At 28.8% G+C, this 18,726-nt stretch overlaps 1 protein-coding gene across 1 annotated transcript in view; it reads right to left on the reverse strand.

The window, feature by feature from the left end:
- The window catches only part of LOC135954974 (uncharacterized), a 52,974-nt gene that overhangs the window by 32,790 nt on the left and 1,458 nt on the right, over positions 1-18,726 (reverse strand). The gene's annotated exons all lie outside the window — the stretch shown is intronic.

Consider the following 18,726-nt stretch of genomic DNA (forward strand, 5'->3'; position numbering starts at 1 on the left):
TTTTTATTTTCTTAGTGAATAACTTTAATGATAAACAATTATTTTTTTGCTAAAATTTTTTTTTTTAATTTTTCATTTTATTTTTTATTTTTAAACATTTTTTTTTTAATTTTTTAAGATTTTTTTTTAATTGCTTAGTGAATAAATTTAATGACAAACAATTTATTTTGCTGAAAAAAAAAAATCGGTTTAAAAAATATTTTTCCCGATTTTGCCCACTGTAGGTCCGACTTACTATGGCATTATCGATGCAAAGGTCTTTGAAATATCTATCATTAGATATCAATATTGTCTATGTTAATGACTTAATAATCCCGATATAGTTCAAAAATAGGAAAAAAATCTAGGTAGTCGGGGGTTTTTCCTTATATTTCAGCCATTTGTGGGCCGATTTTCTCGATTTTAAATAGTAACTGAACCGGAACTATGGCGTTTATATTGATGTATAAAACATGTTTGGGGGTTAAGGGTAGTTGATTTTAACATACAGACAGACATGGCTATATCGACCTCGCTATTCATAAGGATCCAGAACCTTGCCACTCATGTTGGTCACATTAATTTTCTAAATATTGTGTGGAAAATTCTATTGGACATGATTGAAATTTAAATGAATAGACATCTAAACATTATAAAATTGTTAAATTAAAAAAAATATATGTATATAATATTTTTAATAATTTATGCATTACTTTTTAAGTAAAGAAATAAAAGCAACCATAAAAAATTTATAAGATTTTCACCCATAAAAAAAAACAGAAAAAGTTAAAATAAAGAAAACTTTTTCTTCAAATTATTTTTTGTTTATTAAATAAAAAAATAAGCAAAATCATTAAACTTTAAAAATATGCAAGCACTGAATGAATTAATGACTTTTATTTCAGTGTCATCATCATTCGCATATAACAAATATTCACCTTTACTGATTTTTGGAAAACAATACCAGCGTACACTTTCAATTTTCAATTTAATTTTACTGTGTGAACACGTTTTATATTAAACTTTCAATAGTTTTTGTAATATTTTACAAAATTAAAAAGAAAAAACTTATGACATATGTCTATGAACTGCTTGCTTGCTTTTTTAATGTTTACCACTGATTTGCTTTGAATTAGTTTTTTTTTGGTAACTGAAACGTGCATTTGTCATGACAAATTTACCATAACGCACTCAACTTTCATTAACACTTTATTTAAAATCAAAGTGAAATTTTTTTTAAAAACTAATTTAAGTTTTTTGTTTGTATTTTAATTTTAACTTTACAAGTAGGTACACAATTATTCAATGTATAAATGTGTTATACAAGTTGAAAGCCTGTAGATATGCAGACAATTTTTCTGTTATTGAAATATTTTATTTCAATTAAATATTAAACTTGTACTTGTGTACGTACAACGCACCAAATAGTGTAAATAATTGTATGAGAGAAATGTTATAAACAATTTTATTGTGTGGAAAAAAATAACGAATCATTAATTGTAATTATATTTTAACAAGTGTTTCTTCAGGAGTGTTAATTAAATTTTGTAGCAAATCAGTCTCTTTGGTGTAGACTTCTTCTTTCTTATTATAACCTTTAAATATGAGTGGCAAGTTTTCTGATTGTAATTTCTTTATTTTTAATTTGCGACTCCATAAAGCATATATTCTGGAGATAGGGAGTCTGACCGTCTGTATGTTGAAATCAACTTTCCCTAATCCCCAAATAACTTATATACATGACTCATACATCAATATAAACGCTATAGTTCCGGTCCCGGTCCGGCCCACAAATGTCTGAGATATAAGAAAAAAAATACCACTACATTTTTGATCTATACCTGGATTACTAAATCATTAATATAGACAATTTGGATCTCTTATGATAGATATTTCAAAGATCTTTTCAATGCCATAGTAAGACGGATTTTTTGTATAACATTTAAAAAAATTAAATTTAACAAAAAATTTAGAATAACATTTTTTGTTATAAAATTTTTTTCACAATAAATTAAAAAAAATTTTGAAAATATTTTATTTTAAAATATAATTTGGAGAAGAATCTATTGAAAGATTTGGCACAGCTGAATATAGCACTCTTGCATGTTAGAATTGAAATTCACTTTTTCAAATAGTATTTTCTATAGAAAATCTTGTGTATAATCAGAACTTTCTGAAGAAAATCTTGTTTATAACAGTATTTCCTATAAAGACTCTTGTGTATAACAGTATTTTCTATAGAAAATCTTGTGTATAACAGAATTTTCTATAGAAAATCTTGTGTATAATAGAATTTTCTATAGAAAATCTTGTGTAAAACAGAATTTTCTATAGAAAATCTTGTGTAAAACAGAATTTTCTATAGAAAATCTTGTGTAAAACACAATTTTCTATAGAAAATCTTGTGTAAAACACAATTTTCTATAGAAAATGGTGTGTATAACAGAATGTTCTTATGTATAACAGTAAAACAGAATTTTCTATAGAAAATTGTGTGTATAACAGAATTTTCTTATGTATAACAGTACTTTCTATCGAAAGTCTTGTGTATAACAGTATTTTCTATCGAAAATCTTGTGTATAACAGTATTTTCAGTAGAAAATCTTGTGTATAACAGTTTTTTCTATAGAAAATCTTGTGTATAACAGTATTTTATATAGAAAATCTTGTGTATAACAGTAGTTTCTATAGGAAATCTTGTGTTTAACAGTTTTAAATATAGAAAATCTTGTATATAACAGTTTTCTTGTGTATAACAGTATTTTCTATAGAAGATCTTGGTTATAACAGAATTTTCTATATAAAATCTTCTTTATAACAGTATTTTCTAAAGAAAATCTTGTGTATAACAGTATTTTCTAAAGTAAATCTTGTGTATAACAGTATTTTCAATAGAAAATCTTCTGTATAACAGTATTTTCTATAGAAAATCTTCTGTATAACAGTATTTTCTATAGAAAATCTTGTGTATAACAGTAGTTTCTATAGTAAATCTTGTGTATAACAGTTTAGTTATGGAAAATCTTGTGTATAACAGTATTTTCTATAGAAAATCTTGTGTATAACAGTATTTTCTATAGAAAATCTTGTGTATAACAGTATTTTCTATAGAAAATCTTGTGTATAACAGTATTTTCTATAGAAAATCTTGTGTATAACAGTATTTTCTATAGAAAATCTTGTGTATAACAGTATTTTATATAGAAAATCTTGTGTATAACAGTATTTTCTATAGAAAATCTTGTGTATAACAGTATTTTCTATAGAAAATCTTGTGTATAACAGTTTTTTCTATAGAAAATCTTGTGTATAACAGTATCTTCAGTAGAAAATCTTGTGTATAACAGTATTTTCTATAGAAAATCTTGTGTATAACAGTATTTTCTATAGAAAATCTTGTGTATAACAGTATTTTCTATAGAAAATCTTGTGTATAACAGTATTTTCTATAGAAAATCTTGTGTATAACAGTATTTTCTATAGAAAATCTTGTGTATAACAGTATTTTCTATAGAAAATCTTGTGTATAACAGTATTTTCTATAGAAAATCTTGTGTATAACAGTTTTTTCTATAGAAAATCTTGTGTATAACAGTATTTTCTATAGAAAATCTTGTGTATAACAGTTTTTTCTATAGAAAATCTTGTGTATAACAATATTTTCTATAGAAAATCTTGTGTATAACAGTTTTTCTAGAGAAAATCTTGTGTATAACTGTAATTTTTATTAAAAAATCTTGTATATTACAGTAAATAATGTTTATTGTTCTAAAACGCATGTGTCTAACAATTTATTTTGCCTTTGATTATTGGGCGGCGCAACGCTTTAAAGTATTCTAGCACCCAAAACATGTGATTACAAATGCATGGGGCTGTGTGTACTAAATAAATTTTATTTAAAAAAATATAATTTTATCGTGACAAGCCAACATTTTTTAACGTAAAAGTAAGAAAAACAAACTGTATATAAAAGCACTAATTAGCAGTTAGGCACAGAGACTAAATAGTCAAGTAAATACTTGTAAATTTGTGTATATGTACATTAGAGTGACAATCAGTTGTATGGAAAAAAATTTTTGTTAAAATTTTGAAGAGTGCCGGGTGGAATATTGTGACACTAGGCCTAAATGTTAAGTGCTAAAAATTTGAGCCAAATCGGGCAACGATTTCTGGACGCGCATCGAGGTCAAAGTTCAGATATATGCAAAATTTTACTGTTAATATGGAATAAATAGGTGAAACTCGTTAACTTTCTGCATTGTTTTCTAGAAATGTGTAGATTTATTTATATTAATGAATATTACATTAAAAAAAAAATTTTGGAAATTAACCCTGTATCTCCTTTGGTTAAAAATGACCCAAAAACTGTATTATCGCCAAAATTAGAGAAAAATGCAAATTTTTCAGTTTTTGAAAAAATTTTGCTACTAAATAAATACTTTTGCAATTGAATGCAAAAGAATCGAAATATGTACGTAATTATCGTTGTAATGAGATATAAATGACAAAATTTGATTAAAAAATTTTAAAGTTATTACAAATTCGCCAGCCCATTAACGTGTTTCAGGCCACTTGAACAAAAAATTTAGGAAAAAAATTAAGATATTTCGAGAAAAATTAAAATAAAAGCTCTTTTTTACTTAAAATATGTCCATATTTACTTGTATATGAGTTTTTGTCTTCGTAGGATACCGTTAACCTATTCGAAGGTATGACCAAAAAAAATAATTTTGTTTAACGGCTGTTTCAAAACTCCATTTTCAAATTTTTAAAAATTTTGTTAAACAAATTTCAGATTTTTTCGATCATCACATTGGGGTTTATTTAGATCAAAATAGGGAATAAAAATATGAAAAAATTATGTCAATACCTCTTACAGTTTTTCCGTACCTGCGATTTAAATTTTGCGTTTTTCAAGAAAAACTAATTTTTTGTCCATATTTAGGCGAATGAGTCCAATTTCCTTAATGTTATAAATTTTAAGTAAAACTTATTCACAATATTATAGTCCTTGTAATTTTAAATACGATCTGAAAGTTTTACTAAAATCGGAAAACGATTACCTTTGAATCGTGAAGGTCAAAGGTCAAATTTTTCAATATTTGGAATTTCTAATGAAAATATACTGAAATGTTATATACTTTTGGGCCGATTTTCATGAAACTTAAGGAAAATATAACATAAAGTCCAGAATTTAAAATAACAGCACAAAAATGGAAATTAACCCTTAGCAGCACTTGGGGTCCAAATTACCCTCAACTTTTAAAATCACGAAAAACACAACCATTTTGACCCCAAGTCTTCTTAAAGGTTAAAATCCATTTTTGCACTGTTGTTGTAAATGTTAGATACCAATATATATTTTCCTCAAGTTTCATGAAAATCGGCCCAAAAATATATAACATTTCAGTATATTTTCATTAGAAATTCCAAATATTGAAAAATTTGACCTTTGACCTTCACGATTCAAAGGTTATCGTTTTCCGATTTTAGTAAAACTTTCAGAACATATTTAAAATTACAAGGACTATAATATTGTGAATAGGTTTTACTTAAAAATTATAACATTAAGGAAATTGGACTCATTCGCCTAAATATGGATAAAAAATTAGTTTTTCTTGAAAAACGCAAAATTTAAATCGCAGGTACGGAAAAACTGTAAGAGGTATTGACATAATTTTTTCATATTTTTATTCCCTATTTTGATCTCAATAAACCCCAATGTGATGATCGAAAAAATCTGAAATTTGTTTAACAAAATTTTTAAAAATTTGAAAATGGAGTTTTGAAACAGCCGTTAAAAAAAAATATTTTTTTTGGCCATACCTTCGAATAGGTTAACGGTATCCTACGAAGACAAAAACTCATATACAAGTAAATATGGACATATTTTAAGTAAAAAAGAGCTTTTATTTTAATTTTTCTCGAAATATCTTAATTTTTTTCCTAAATTTTTTGTTCAAGTGGCCTGAAACACGTTAATGGGCTGGCGAATTTGTAATAACTTTAAAATTTTTTAATCAAATTTTGTCATTTATATCTCATTACAACGATAATTACGTACATATTTCGATTCTTTTGCATTAAATTGCAAAAGTATTTATTTAGTAGCAAAATTTTTTCAAAAACTGAAAAATTTGCATTTTTCTCTAATTTTGGCGATAATACAGTTTTTGGGTCATTTTGAACCAAAGGAGATACAGGGTTAATTTCCAAAATTTTTTTTTTAATGTAATATTCATTAATATAAATAAATCTACACATTTCTAGAAAACAATGCAGAAAGTTAACGAGTTTCACCTATTTATTCCATATTAACAGTAAAATTTTGCATATATCTGAACTTTGACCTCGATGCGCGTCCAGAAATCGTTGCCCGATTTGGCTCAAATTTTCAGCACTTAACATTTAGGCCTAGTGTCACAATATTCCACCCGGCACTCTTTGAAATCTAAAAAAAAAAAATCGGCTGTCACTCTAATGTACATATAGACATAGAGGAAAATACTGTACGAAAGGAGTAGCTGGTTCATAAGTAAAAATTTGTTGACCCATATTTGCATAAATTGAAAAGTAACAGACTTGCAGTCAGTCAGTATTATAAATACAAAGAGGTTGTTAGTCTATAAATTTATAATTGGCAGTAAAATAAAGAAAGCAGAAGTATGAAATTTGTAAAGAAAATAAGAGAATTCAAATTTAGTTAAGTACCTACGTACTGGCATAAAATTAAAAAAATAATAAATTTGTTGAGATAATTTGTCAATCTTACATTTTCTTGATATATGTATATACTGCAAATTTCAATATCTTCTTTTAATTTATTTAAATATCTACCATAGTTTAGTTGTTTTCACTTTTACCCCATGTAATTATTATTTCATGGTATTATTTGTTTCTGTCTAATCATCATTTCAACTTCATTTTCGAAATCATTTTCATTTTCAAAATGAAACACAATTTTCATTTTGATTTTTTTAGTTTTGGTTAAACAAATGACGACATAAAGAGTAGAGCCGGCCAAAAATCGAACAGACATTACAACAATAACAATAATAAATACCAGTTTTACAAGAGTGTTAAAGAGAAATGACGAAATTTCCTGGAATTAATATAGGTGACGTAAAATCTACCGTTATATACTACTCACCAACACAAACAAACAAATAAATGTAATGTTGTTAATTTTTTTGGTAGTTTTTATTGTTGTTGTTTATTTACAGTTTATTTCTCCAACCGTTTGTTTTGTTTACAATTTTTTTCTTACACAAACCCATCCCCAAAACTGTGATAAATGTAAAAGAATGAAATGTAAACATTAATGCACAACAAGTTGTGTTGTTATTGTTTTTGTTGTTATGCGTTTGTTTGTGTAATCAAATTGTTTGTTGGTGGCGTTTTTGGTTTATTGGGAAACACAACAAATAAAAAATTGTATTTATTATCATAACACTTTAAATTTGTTGGTTATTTTTATACAAGTACGTGGATGTTTTCTATAGAAAATCTTGTTTTTAACAATATTTTCTATAGAAAATCTTGTTTTTAACAATATTTTCTATAGAAAATCTTGTTTTTAACAATATTTTCTATAGAAAATCTTGTTTTTAACAATATTTTCTATAGAAAATCTTGTTTTTAACAATATTTTCTATAGAAAATCTTGTTTTTAACAATATTTTCTATAGAAAATCTTGTTTTTAACAATATTTTCTATAGAAAATCTTGTTTTTAACAATATTTTCTATAGAAAATCTTGTTTTTAACAATATTTTCTATAGAAAATCTTGTTTTTAACAATATTTTCTATAGAAAATCTTGTTTTTAACAATATTTTCTATATTATCTGTCTATAACAATTATCTGCCTATAACAATTTTAGCTTCAATCGTAGGTTTTACAAAGTTTTATGAAAGATTTTTGTAACGTTAAATTTTAGCTTCAATCGTAGGTCTTTATAAAGTGTGATGGAAGGTTCTTGTAACGTTCAAGTTTAGCTTTAATTATAGGTATTTATTATGTTAAATTTTAGCTTCGATCATAGGTCTTTATAAAGTTTAAATGAAGGTTCTTGTAACGCTCAATTTTAGATTCAATCGAAGGTATTTATAAAGCTTAATGAAAGATTCTAGTAACGTTCAATTTTAACATCAATTGTAGGTCTTTATAAAGTGCAATTTTAGAACCTTTTGTAGGTCTTTATAAATTGAATTTTTGGATTCAATAGTAGGACTTTATAAAGTTTAATGGAAGGTTCTTGTAACGTTAAATTTTACCTTCAATTTATAAAGTTTAATGAAAGGTTCTTGTAACCTTTAATTTTGAAATCAATCCTAGGTCTTTATAAAGTTAAATTTTAGCTTCGTAGGTCTTTATAAAGTCTAATGTAAGGTTCTTGTATCGTTTAATTTAGCTTAAATCGTAAAACTTTATTTAACTTATTCTTGTCAATATTAAAACTGCATCCGTCACACATGCGTGACCCCCTTAAAGGGCACACATACACGATTTTGAAGTGCTACATGCCTACATCCAATTCCCCAGCACGCTTCAGGGTTAAAACTCCTATATATATGACAGTGGATTTGTATGGAATTGTGATTCTTTGTGGCTATACAAAAATCCGCTCTTTTTTAGGGTTGAGACAAACAAAAAAAAAATAATAAAACAGACAGTATATTCTAAAAACCGGAAGTAAAACAATTGTTTAAGCAAATACTCGGGTACTTGAGTGAGTGTGTATTATTATGTCTCATGTGGCTTTACGTGTATAGAGTTAAAAATTGATTCTATTGTATTACAAAATCATTTTATGGTTTTTATGTGATTTCTTTTTTTGTATGATTTATAGCACAGGATTTTTATGTTATTTTTTTATTTTTCTCAAGATTTATTGAATATTAATATGCACTAGAGTAAAATATAAAAAATAAAGAAATAAATTATTATGTAGGCTTAAAAAATATTTGTATGTAAATTAAATTACTCTTTGTCACGTTATTTAAAAATTATTTTGCAGTCTTTAAATAGAGTATGGTAATTAAGGTTAAGGCAGCAGTTTTAAAATTAAATTTTTAAAAAGAGCAATGACTTTAACATTTGTTATTACCTAACTTATTTTAACGTTAGTCTAACTATATCTCAGGTTTGCTATTGATATGAAACAAATTAATATTTTCGTAATTATTAATTGATAATATTTAGCAATTCCCCCTTTCTTACGATAGAAGCTAAAATTGCACTTTATAAAGACCTAGGATTGAAGCTAAAATTGAACGTTACAAGAACCTTCCATTAAACTTTATAAAGACCTACGTTTGAAGATAAATTTAAACGTTAAAAAAAACCTTCCATTAAAATTTATAAAGACATATGATTGAAGCTAAAATTGCACTTTATAAAGACCTAGGATTGAAGCTAAAATTGAACGTTACAAGAACCTTCCATTAAACTTTATAAAGACCTACGTTTGAAGATAAATTTAAACGTTAAAAAAAACCTTCCATTAAAATTTATAAAGACATATGATTGAAGCTAAAATTGAACTTTATAAAGACCTAAGATTGAAGCTAAAATTGAACTTTATAAAGACCTACGATTGAAGCTAAAATTTAACTTTATAAAGACCTACGATTGAAGCTAAGAACCTTCTATTAAGCTTTATAAGGACCTAAAATTTAAGCTAAAATTTAACGCTAAAAGAACCTTCCATTAAATTTTATAAAGACCTACGATTAAAGCTAAAACTTAACTTTATAAAGACCTACGATTGAAGATAAATTTTAACGTTTCAATAACCTTCCATTAAACCTTATAAATACCTACGATTGAAGCCAAAATTACAAGTTATAAAGACCTACGATTGAAGCTAAAATGGAACGTTACAAGAACCTTCCATTAAACTTTATAAAGACCAACGACTGAAGCCAAAATTACACCTTAAAAAACCTTCCATTAAAATTTATAAAGACATATGATTGAAGCTAAAATTAAACTTTATAAAGACCTACGATTGAAGCTAAAATTTAACTTTATAAAGACATACGATTGAAGCTAAAATTGAACATTATGAAGACCTACGATTGAAGCTAAAATTGAACATTATAAAAACCTACAATTGAAGCTAAATTTTATTGTTTCAATAACCTTCCATTAAACCTTATAAAGACCTACTATTGGAGCTAAAATTGAACATTATGAAGACCTACGATTGAAGCTAAAATTTAACCTTATAAAGACCTACGATTGAAGCTAAATTTTATCGTTTCAATAACCTTCCATTAAACTTTATAAAGACCAACGATTGAAGCTAAAATTACACGTTATAAAGACCTACTGAAGCTAAAATTGAACGTTACAAGAACCATTCATTAACTTTTATAAAGACCTACGATTAAAGCTAAAATTTATGTACATAAGGAAGCTGAAATTAAACTAGAATTAAACAAAAATATCTTTCAATAGGGACTTCCGAACTTTGACAGTTGATAGCGGCCATATTGTCTAATTGGCTGTCATTTATTCAGTTTGTTTTGACAAATCACCATTATCAAATTGAGTGTTCTGTTCGTGTAAAGTTCCTCGTGCTTCGCCCATTTTATGCGAACAAAATTGTCGAATTTGGGAAGATACCAAACCACATGAGATCCAAGAGCATCCAATGCATCCAGAAAAATTCACTGTTTGGTGAGGATTTTGTGCTGGTGGTATCATCGATCAATATTTATTTGAGAACGATATTGCTTTTTAACAATATCACTCCTTTTTTCCTTTAAGTGTATTTTCTAATGATTAATTTGATTTTTGGCTTTTAACCACTTTATCAACCTAAATTCTAATTCACAAATCATTGTTTAAATATTGACTTGGTTTAATGAAAAGACACTTAGACTAAAACTAAAATCTTTCATTTCTACACCACATCTACATCTTTTGTAAAACATCTTCTATTGTATTAATTTATTAGCATAATCATATGCCCTCTACCACCAACACCAGCACTTGTCTCTGTCTAATGGTCTATTGCTAATACAAAAAAAAAAAAAGAATGAAAAGAAAGAAGTATCTAACTAACAACATTTTATATTGTAATTCTTTCCCTACTCATGCTGTGGTGGAGGAGGCCACTTCAAAGTTCAAACACTTCTTTGCCAACACAAAAGCTTGGGATTTTTTGTTACAGCTTTATTTAAGATGTGGTAAGTTTTTAAATAAATTCTAACAAAAAGTGGAAAAATAAACCAACAAGATTTAAATAAATGAATGAGGTTTCACCAAGTGTAACTATGGAAGGCTGTTTTATTTTTCAAAAGTAACCAAGCAAACAGCTTTAAAGGTACTTGGTATGTAATTTGGGGTTAAAGCTTAATATTCCATTTAATTTACAACAAAAGAACATTTATTACTATGCGAACGAACAGTTTTCTTAAGAAATTTTGCTTAAAATCCTTTTGGTTTAGATTGTAAAGAAATTTGTTTTTTATTTTGGAAACACTTATGTAGATTAAGGGAGTCTGTATCTTATTTAAGGTTTGTTTTACATCGTGCTTCAAATAAACCCATTTTATTCACTGGGAGGATAAAACTGATAATTGTGGTGAATGAGGGGGTTATACATATTTCAATCCCTGGAAATTCACCATGCCAACTACACATGTCGCATATTTCTTTATGGATAAATGGAAATATGTTCTTAAATCATCTTTAAAAATGTATAATTTCTCTTCTTGGAAAACAGTCATTTGAATTATAACACGTGGAACCTAAAAAACAGACTCCCTTAATCTACTTCGACTCTGGCATTTCCATTATTTAGACTGTTCCTTAGTCTCTAATATATTGTAATTTATGTTTAAAGCATGCTCATGTTAATGGCCCTTTAACATCCTTATAAGATGTGGATTTATGATGATCCAAATACTGTTCTCATTCAAGAAATTATACAAAAATGTTCGTCCCGATAGTTATGTAAGTTGGCCGAACACATCCTTGATGTTCAGATATGATTGAGTATCTGATCGATCATACAAATAGCTTATTCCATTCTCAGCCATTTCAAGCAAATTCCATCAAGGGTTATTTGCCAAATAAAAGACATGATTTTCCTTTCCTTATTTCCGTGTCCTAAATGAAAGATATCACTTGTAACTGTAGGACCATATACATCAACACTTTCTCGTATTCAATAGTCAATTTGCAAATCACTTAATCCACTGCTATCCTATTAGCATTTTCAGCTTCAGGTTATAAACGTTGATATGGAATTTATTTTCAATGTTTTGAATAAAAACAAATAACTGGATGGCAAATTAGGACTTTACTGTGGATGTGACTGGTCAGAGTAACGAAAATATCGAATAAGTGCTTCAGTCGAAAATGAGTCACACTAGATGGATACACCAGTGGATTCCACACCGTCACAGGAATTGGGAACCATTCAATTTATATGATCTTGAACAACGCCCTTTTAAGATCAAATAAACTCCAGAACTGTATCCTCTTGATCATGTAAATAGTGAAAACTTTTCCTTAGGAAAATCCTGAATTTCATCTTAAAATCAAGTTTGGCTTAATTGCCAAATAAGCTGAATATACTGCAAGAGGCTTCATCAAATGCTGTGAATTTATATAGGTTGGGTTTCGTGAGATTTCATTCTTGAACCAGATCACTTCGGTCCATCCGAAACTTACCCAGGTCCCTCACTCAACACGCGTTGGTTCTATAATAAACCAACCAGATTTTCTGAAGAATGAGAAGATGTATTTTCATCCTCCGCAACTTTTCCAAACATGAGAGGAAGGGGCGCTCCTATGATTCAGTGTCCAATAGTAGTTGATACCAAAAGTCTTATCAGGTAGAGACTGAATTCGTCCTTTCCGCAATACATACAATCTTTTTTTGACGATCTTTACAAAATTCACTCTGGAATTGCAGTCCAGTTGTTAAGTTGTCTTTGAGTTCGCAATCTTTCATTCCAAAACGCAGATACAACGCGAAACACATTGAAACGTGATGGTTCTTCATCATTAAAAATAGAAGCGATCGGTTTATATTTTGAACTAGTAAAAGTTGGAAATCATTAAAAATCCTCGCATAAGAACGAAGAGTTTTCCAATAAGATCTCATCTAAGTTTTGGCTACATCTGTCAAATATGTTGCTTATTACTATGAATGGCTATAAATTTCCGTACATGGACGACGTCAACCCACATAATGTTCACGAGTTGGCAATTGATCCACAAACAGTTTGGATAACATTCATACTTCTTTGAAAACAACGTTGTTGAGATCATCAACGTCAGCGCTACAAACAAATTCTTTTCAGTTTTTCAGTGAAATTTAGTGTTGAGTGATAATCTAGTTCATATGCGCAATTATTCCGAATTGATCGGTATGGACGTGATGTGGTTCCAAAGGTTCGTTATATTTGTGTTAAACAGAAAATGTCACAAACTAAATTCTGAATGAACGATTTTAAATTCTGACCACCAAGATCATGCGATTTGAGCCCGCTGCAGTTTTTCTTTTGAATTTTTTTAAAGTCGCAGATTTGTGCAAATAAGCCGCTATCTACCGATGCCCTCAAATTCAACATAACCCAGACCATCGCTCAAATTCAGCTGTATCTATACCGTAGTGTCATAGATGTAACTTGAACGGACCTCTCGCTTTAAATAGAGCACAATATCATTGTCATATTGCCAAAACACCGTATTACGTAAAAATGTTAACTTATTCTAACAATTTTACCACAATTTTTTTTCAAGTGTAAATAGTTTTATTTCTTCTAGATTTTATGTCATCATACTTGTTTTCTACTACTACATTTTTATTTTTATATTTTTTTTTAATTATTCTAATTTATTTTCTTTTTATTTTTTATATTTTTTTTTTTGTTCAACACAACAATACGTGAAAATTTTGTTTAAACAATTTCTCAGCAGTGGGGGAAAAGGCGGCAGACTGTGCAAAAAATTAATGGGTTGGGAACTTTAGACGTATTTTTTTTTTGTTTGATTGTTTGCTTAGAAATAGTAATTAAGGCTGTTTTCATTTTAATTAGATTGTGTGTTGTTTTTTTCCAGAAAACAAAAAACAATGATTTCTAATACCAGATATCAGAACAAATTAGAGACTTTTCAGCTAATTACAAGTACTAAATTTAATAGTGATCAGGTTAAATAAAACAGGAAGAAATTCACACACACCTCATTTCTGAATGACACCTTATGATCTCATACTTAGGAAGATACGTTGTTTTAGTTTATCTGTTTTTATGTTATTTTTATACAACCTTTCAGGTATTAATAGAAAAGGGAGTTTTATAGGGGTTAAAAATCTATTTATATTGAATGTTTATTTAAAAAAAAGGTTATTTTGAACATTTAATATTTATTTGGCGTTTTCTTGGGAAATATTTAGCACATTTGTGTTTACTTTATCAGAAAATAAAACTCCCCAAAAATACACATCATGTTCATGTTGTTTGTCTTATAACCTTGACCAATCCTATATTTTTGGTGGTATGTAAGTAAAGTGACTTGTATTTTAAAACCACCTTCTATTTTTGGCACTTTTCCCCATTGTATTTTTTGCTTGAAAGCACACGCAATGGGCTGGCGGGCTGACACAAACATTTCCGTAAAGAAAACAACACACAAACAAAAGCTGTTCAAATAGAAAAAATTTGGGTTTGAACAGTTATTTTCTGGCTAAATGTCAAATGTTTTTTTTTAAGTTTTGTATAGTTTCCAAAAGTTTTGTAAAGATTAGGTTTAAATTTAAATGTTTAATGGAGCATTAACTAATCTTTATAGTTCAATTAACGGAAAACCATATTAAACCAAAGTTTTTGTGTTAAGGATTAACAACAAGTTTAAACTAAGATTACTTAACACAAATTAGTTAAACAATGATTTTGATGGCTCATTAAACCTAGTTTAAACCAGGAATACTAGTATTGAAAGGCTTTTTGTTTTATTTCAGGAATAAAGTTTAACAAAAAATTGGCTTCATTTTCATTTAACAACAACATTAAAACTCTTTTTATATATTTCCACCTAAATTTTTATAGCTTCTCCCGAAAACAAAATTAATTCTCTAATTCCCAAAAATAGAACTGGTTTTATTTCTCTTTCTTCCTTTTTCTTATTACATTATTCGCATTTATTTTAACTTATTTCAACTAACTGTCATATTTTGACAGTTTTAACGGTATTTATTACTCAATAAGTAAATAAAAACCACAAACAAACAATCGATAAAGAAAAACACTTGTTTTCTTTATAACAGTTGTTTTTTTGACACAAAGAATGTGTTTTTTTTTGGTATTGAAGTATTGGTTGTTAGGTTTTTAATTATCTTAAAAATGCAAAACACGTTAAAACAGACAATTCTAATAATAAAATTCCAATATTGGTAAAACAAACAAAACTACTCTCAACAACAACAACAGTTTGTTTAAACGAATTTTAAATAGAAAACAAGTTTGTTAAAGAATTTTTAACGTTATTTTTCTAGACGGCATAATAAATCATTAAAATTTTAAAATAAACAAAATCTTGTATAAAACATATTTGGTAGCAGTCAATTTATTGGTATAATATTTAAAATTGCAAAGAAAACTTTTTAAAATCTGGTAAATATCGAGTAAAATCGATCGTAATTTTCTTATTTGAGATTACGGCATTCGTTATCGAGCATGAAATTTAGTACATTTTGTTATAATTACGATATCGAAATTATTTTTCGATACGATAGTTCTTTTGATCACGAATGCGATAATTCGGCCCCTGTTGATTAATCAACATTTAGGTCAGGCGAGGATCCATAGGGGGTGAAATAGGAAATTTCCCCCCCCCACCAAAACCGAAAAGTTTTCATATAAAAAAAGAAATAAAAAGAAAAATGCAGTACACATTTTAATTAACCCCCCCCCCGCCAAATGGTTGACCTGGATCAGCGCCTGATTTAGGTATAGCTACAATTAAGATTCCGCGCAACACTATAAATTCAAATCATTCTTAGCTGATCCGGTGCAGTTGATCGATCTCGTCATTCGAGAGAAAATTTGGATTTATGACTTAAAAATGCGAGATAAATTTCTTCAAAGTATTGGCCATTGTTAGTTATGATATTTTCCCATCTTTCTGGCAACATATGAATTCCGAGCGAAAAGAACTGCTGCTCATCTTTTGAGGCCAAGAACGAATCAAGCCAATTTCGGATACTCTGTTCCAAAGTGAAGCGTATTCCAGAGAGAGCGTTCTGCATCGATCGAAACAAATAGTGGTTGGAGGCGAAACTTCCCAACCACTTCATTATAAATACTTTTTAGCGTGTATTGCAACATGTGGCCGAGCGTTGTCATGATGGAATATTACGGTTTCAAGTCTGGCCGCATATTCTGGGCGTTTTTTTCGGCCAATGCTCGCTTCAAACGAATCAGTTGCGTTCGGTACAGGTTCCCTGAGATGGTCTGGTCAGATTTCAGCAGCTCATAATAGATAGGACCCCTTTTGCTTCCACCAAATATAGAGAATTTCCTTTGCGCCATGGATATTTGGCTTTGGTGTCGATTCGGCTGGTTGGCCGGGATTCTCATACGATCTCCTACACTTCGGGTTATCGCAATGGATCCATTTTTCATCGCAAGTAATGAATCGCTGCACAAATTATAGTCTTTCAATTCGTATGGTACCCAATTTCCCTGTTTTTGGATGAATCCTGCTGTTGAATCCTTGCCCCCAATGATTTAGCAAGCTCTTGTTGAATTTTACAATAATCTTCATGACTCCAATTCTAGGCCTTTAAACTTTTTCGGCTGGTTCAAACTTTTCCGGACTTCTAATATGATCTCTTACGCTTCGGGTTATCGCAATGGATCCATTTTTCATCGCAAGTAATGAATCGCTGCACAAATTATCGTCTTTCTAGAACTCTCGACTTCAATTCCTATGGTACTCAATTTCCCTGTTTTTGGATGAATCCTGCTGATCGCAAACGTTTTGAAATTGCTGCTTGAGTAGCTCCAAATGATTTTGCAAGCTCTTGCTGAATTTACAACAATCTTCATGATGTAATGACTCCAATTCTTCGTCTTCAAACTTTTTCGGCTGGCGATTTTTGTCTTCCATGTCAAAATCACCACTTTTAAACCGCATAAAAAATCTCTTGCACGTTGAAACCGATGGAACACATTCACCATAAGTTTTGGTGAGCAATCGGTGTGCTTCAGTGGCACTTTTTTTTAAATTAAAGAAGTAAAGCAAAACTTCCCGCATATGACGCTTCGAAAAGTTTATTGTTTACACTATAATGTTCAATAACTAAGTGAGAATAAATGACAGATAGGTACCCCTCAAAATGACATATAAGTTATTAAATACAAAAACCACGAAGTCATACAACCAATAATACTCAGCACTCAGAAGATTTGAATATCCGAATGTATCCCTATCACGTTAAAATATGACCAACATTTTCGGCTCTAATTGAAAATCGTTGCAGTTGATCGATCTCGGCATTCGAGATCAGTGTTGCCCTTCTGATTTGCTTATCCTAATGTCTCGCCATCTCTTTTAAATGTACCCTGCACTTTCGGCTAATATAGACTCTAATTAGAGATTTTCTGGCCATTTGTCGCACAACTCTATAGATTCTAATTAATCATTAGTTGGTCCATTATGTTCTCGACATTAGGGAGCGGAGAAGATCCTCACCCCCAGAAGATCCTAGCCTCCAAAAATGTTGGGGTAGAAATCGTAAGATTTTTCCAAATATTAAATAGAAAAAAGCGGGGATTAAATGGGGGTATTTATATTTTATTTGCGGTATATGCACCATTTCTTTCGGGGTTTGATGAGTAAGATTTGGCTAACTCCAGCAGAGTACGAAGTATGGCGCACAATTTACTCCAAAAATCCTGTGGATCATTCTGGTGAGAATCTCGAAAAATTATTCGTTGGAACGGGGTGTGAGAAGGATGCGCTAGTAGTTGACATCTTCTTAATATCAGAATTAACAAGTAAGAGAGCTACATATATTTGGCTGTGCCAATTCTTATATACCCTTCACCAAATTATACTTCAATATACAAATTTTAAATATTTTAGGTAAACAAAATTTATTTTTTTTTTTAATTTTTTGGAAATTTTTTTTTTATCGAATTTTAAAATTTTTTAATTTTTGGTGAATAAAAAAAATTCGGGTTCAAAAATATTTTTTCCGATTTTGACCCATTGTAGGTCCAACTTACTATGGTCTTATATACGTCGTTGCAAAGGTCTTTGAAATATCTATCATTAGATATCCATATTGTCTATATTAATGACCATTTGTAGACCGATTTTGCTGATTTTGAATAGGAAACTTCTCGAAAGCATGCCTGACAGAATTATTAAAGATTTGGATACCGAAGATATCTGGGGTCTTCAGAAAATTGATTTCAACAAACATACAGACAGACAGACGAACATGGCTTAATGGACTCCTTTATGGGGTCGGAAAATTATATTGTGGAAATTACAAACGGAATGACAAACTTCTCACGAAGGTGAAGGGTATAAAAACATATCGGTAAAGTCTCAAACATTATTTTGAACAATTTTAATTTTTTTTTTGGAAAGTATCAGTTTATCAAATATTTTGTTTTAGTTTCAACTTTTTTTATTAAATTTTTTTTTATAAAAACTACTTATTTGTATTCAAAATTTAGATTGTTTTAATTTAATTATAAATTTCTATA

The sequence above is a fragment of the Calliphora vicina genome, chromosome 3, assembly GCF_958450345.1.
Source record: "Calliphora vicina chromosome 3, idCalVici1.1, whole genome shotgun sequence".
Classification (NCBI taxonomy): domain Eukaryota; kingdom Metazoa; phylum Arthropoda; class Insecta; order Diptera; family Calliphoridae; genus Calliphora; species Calliphora vicina.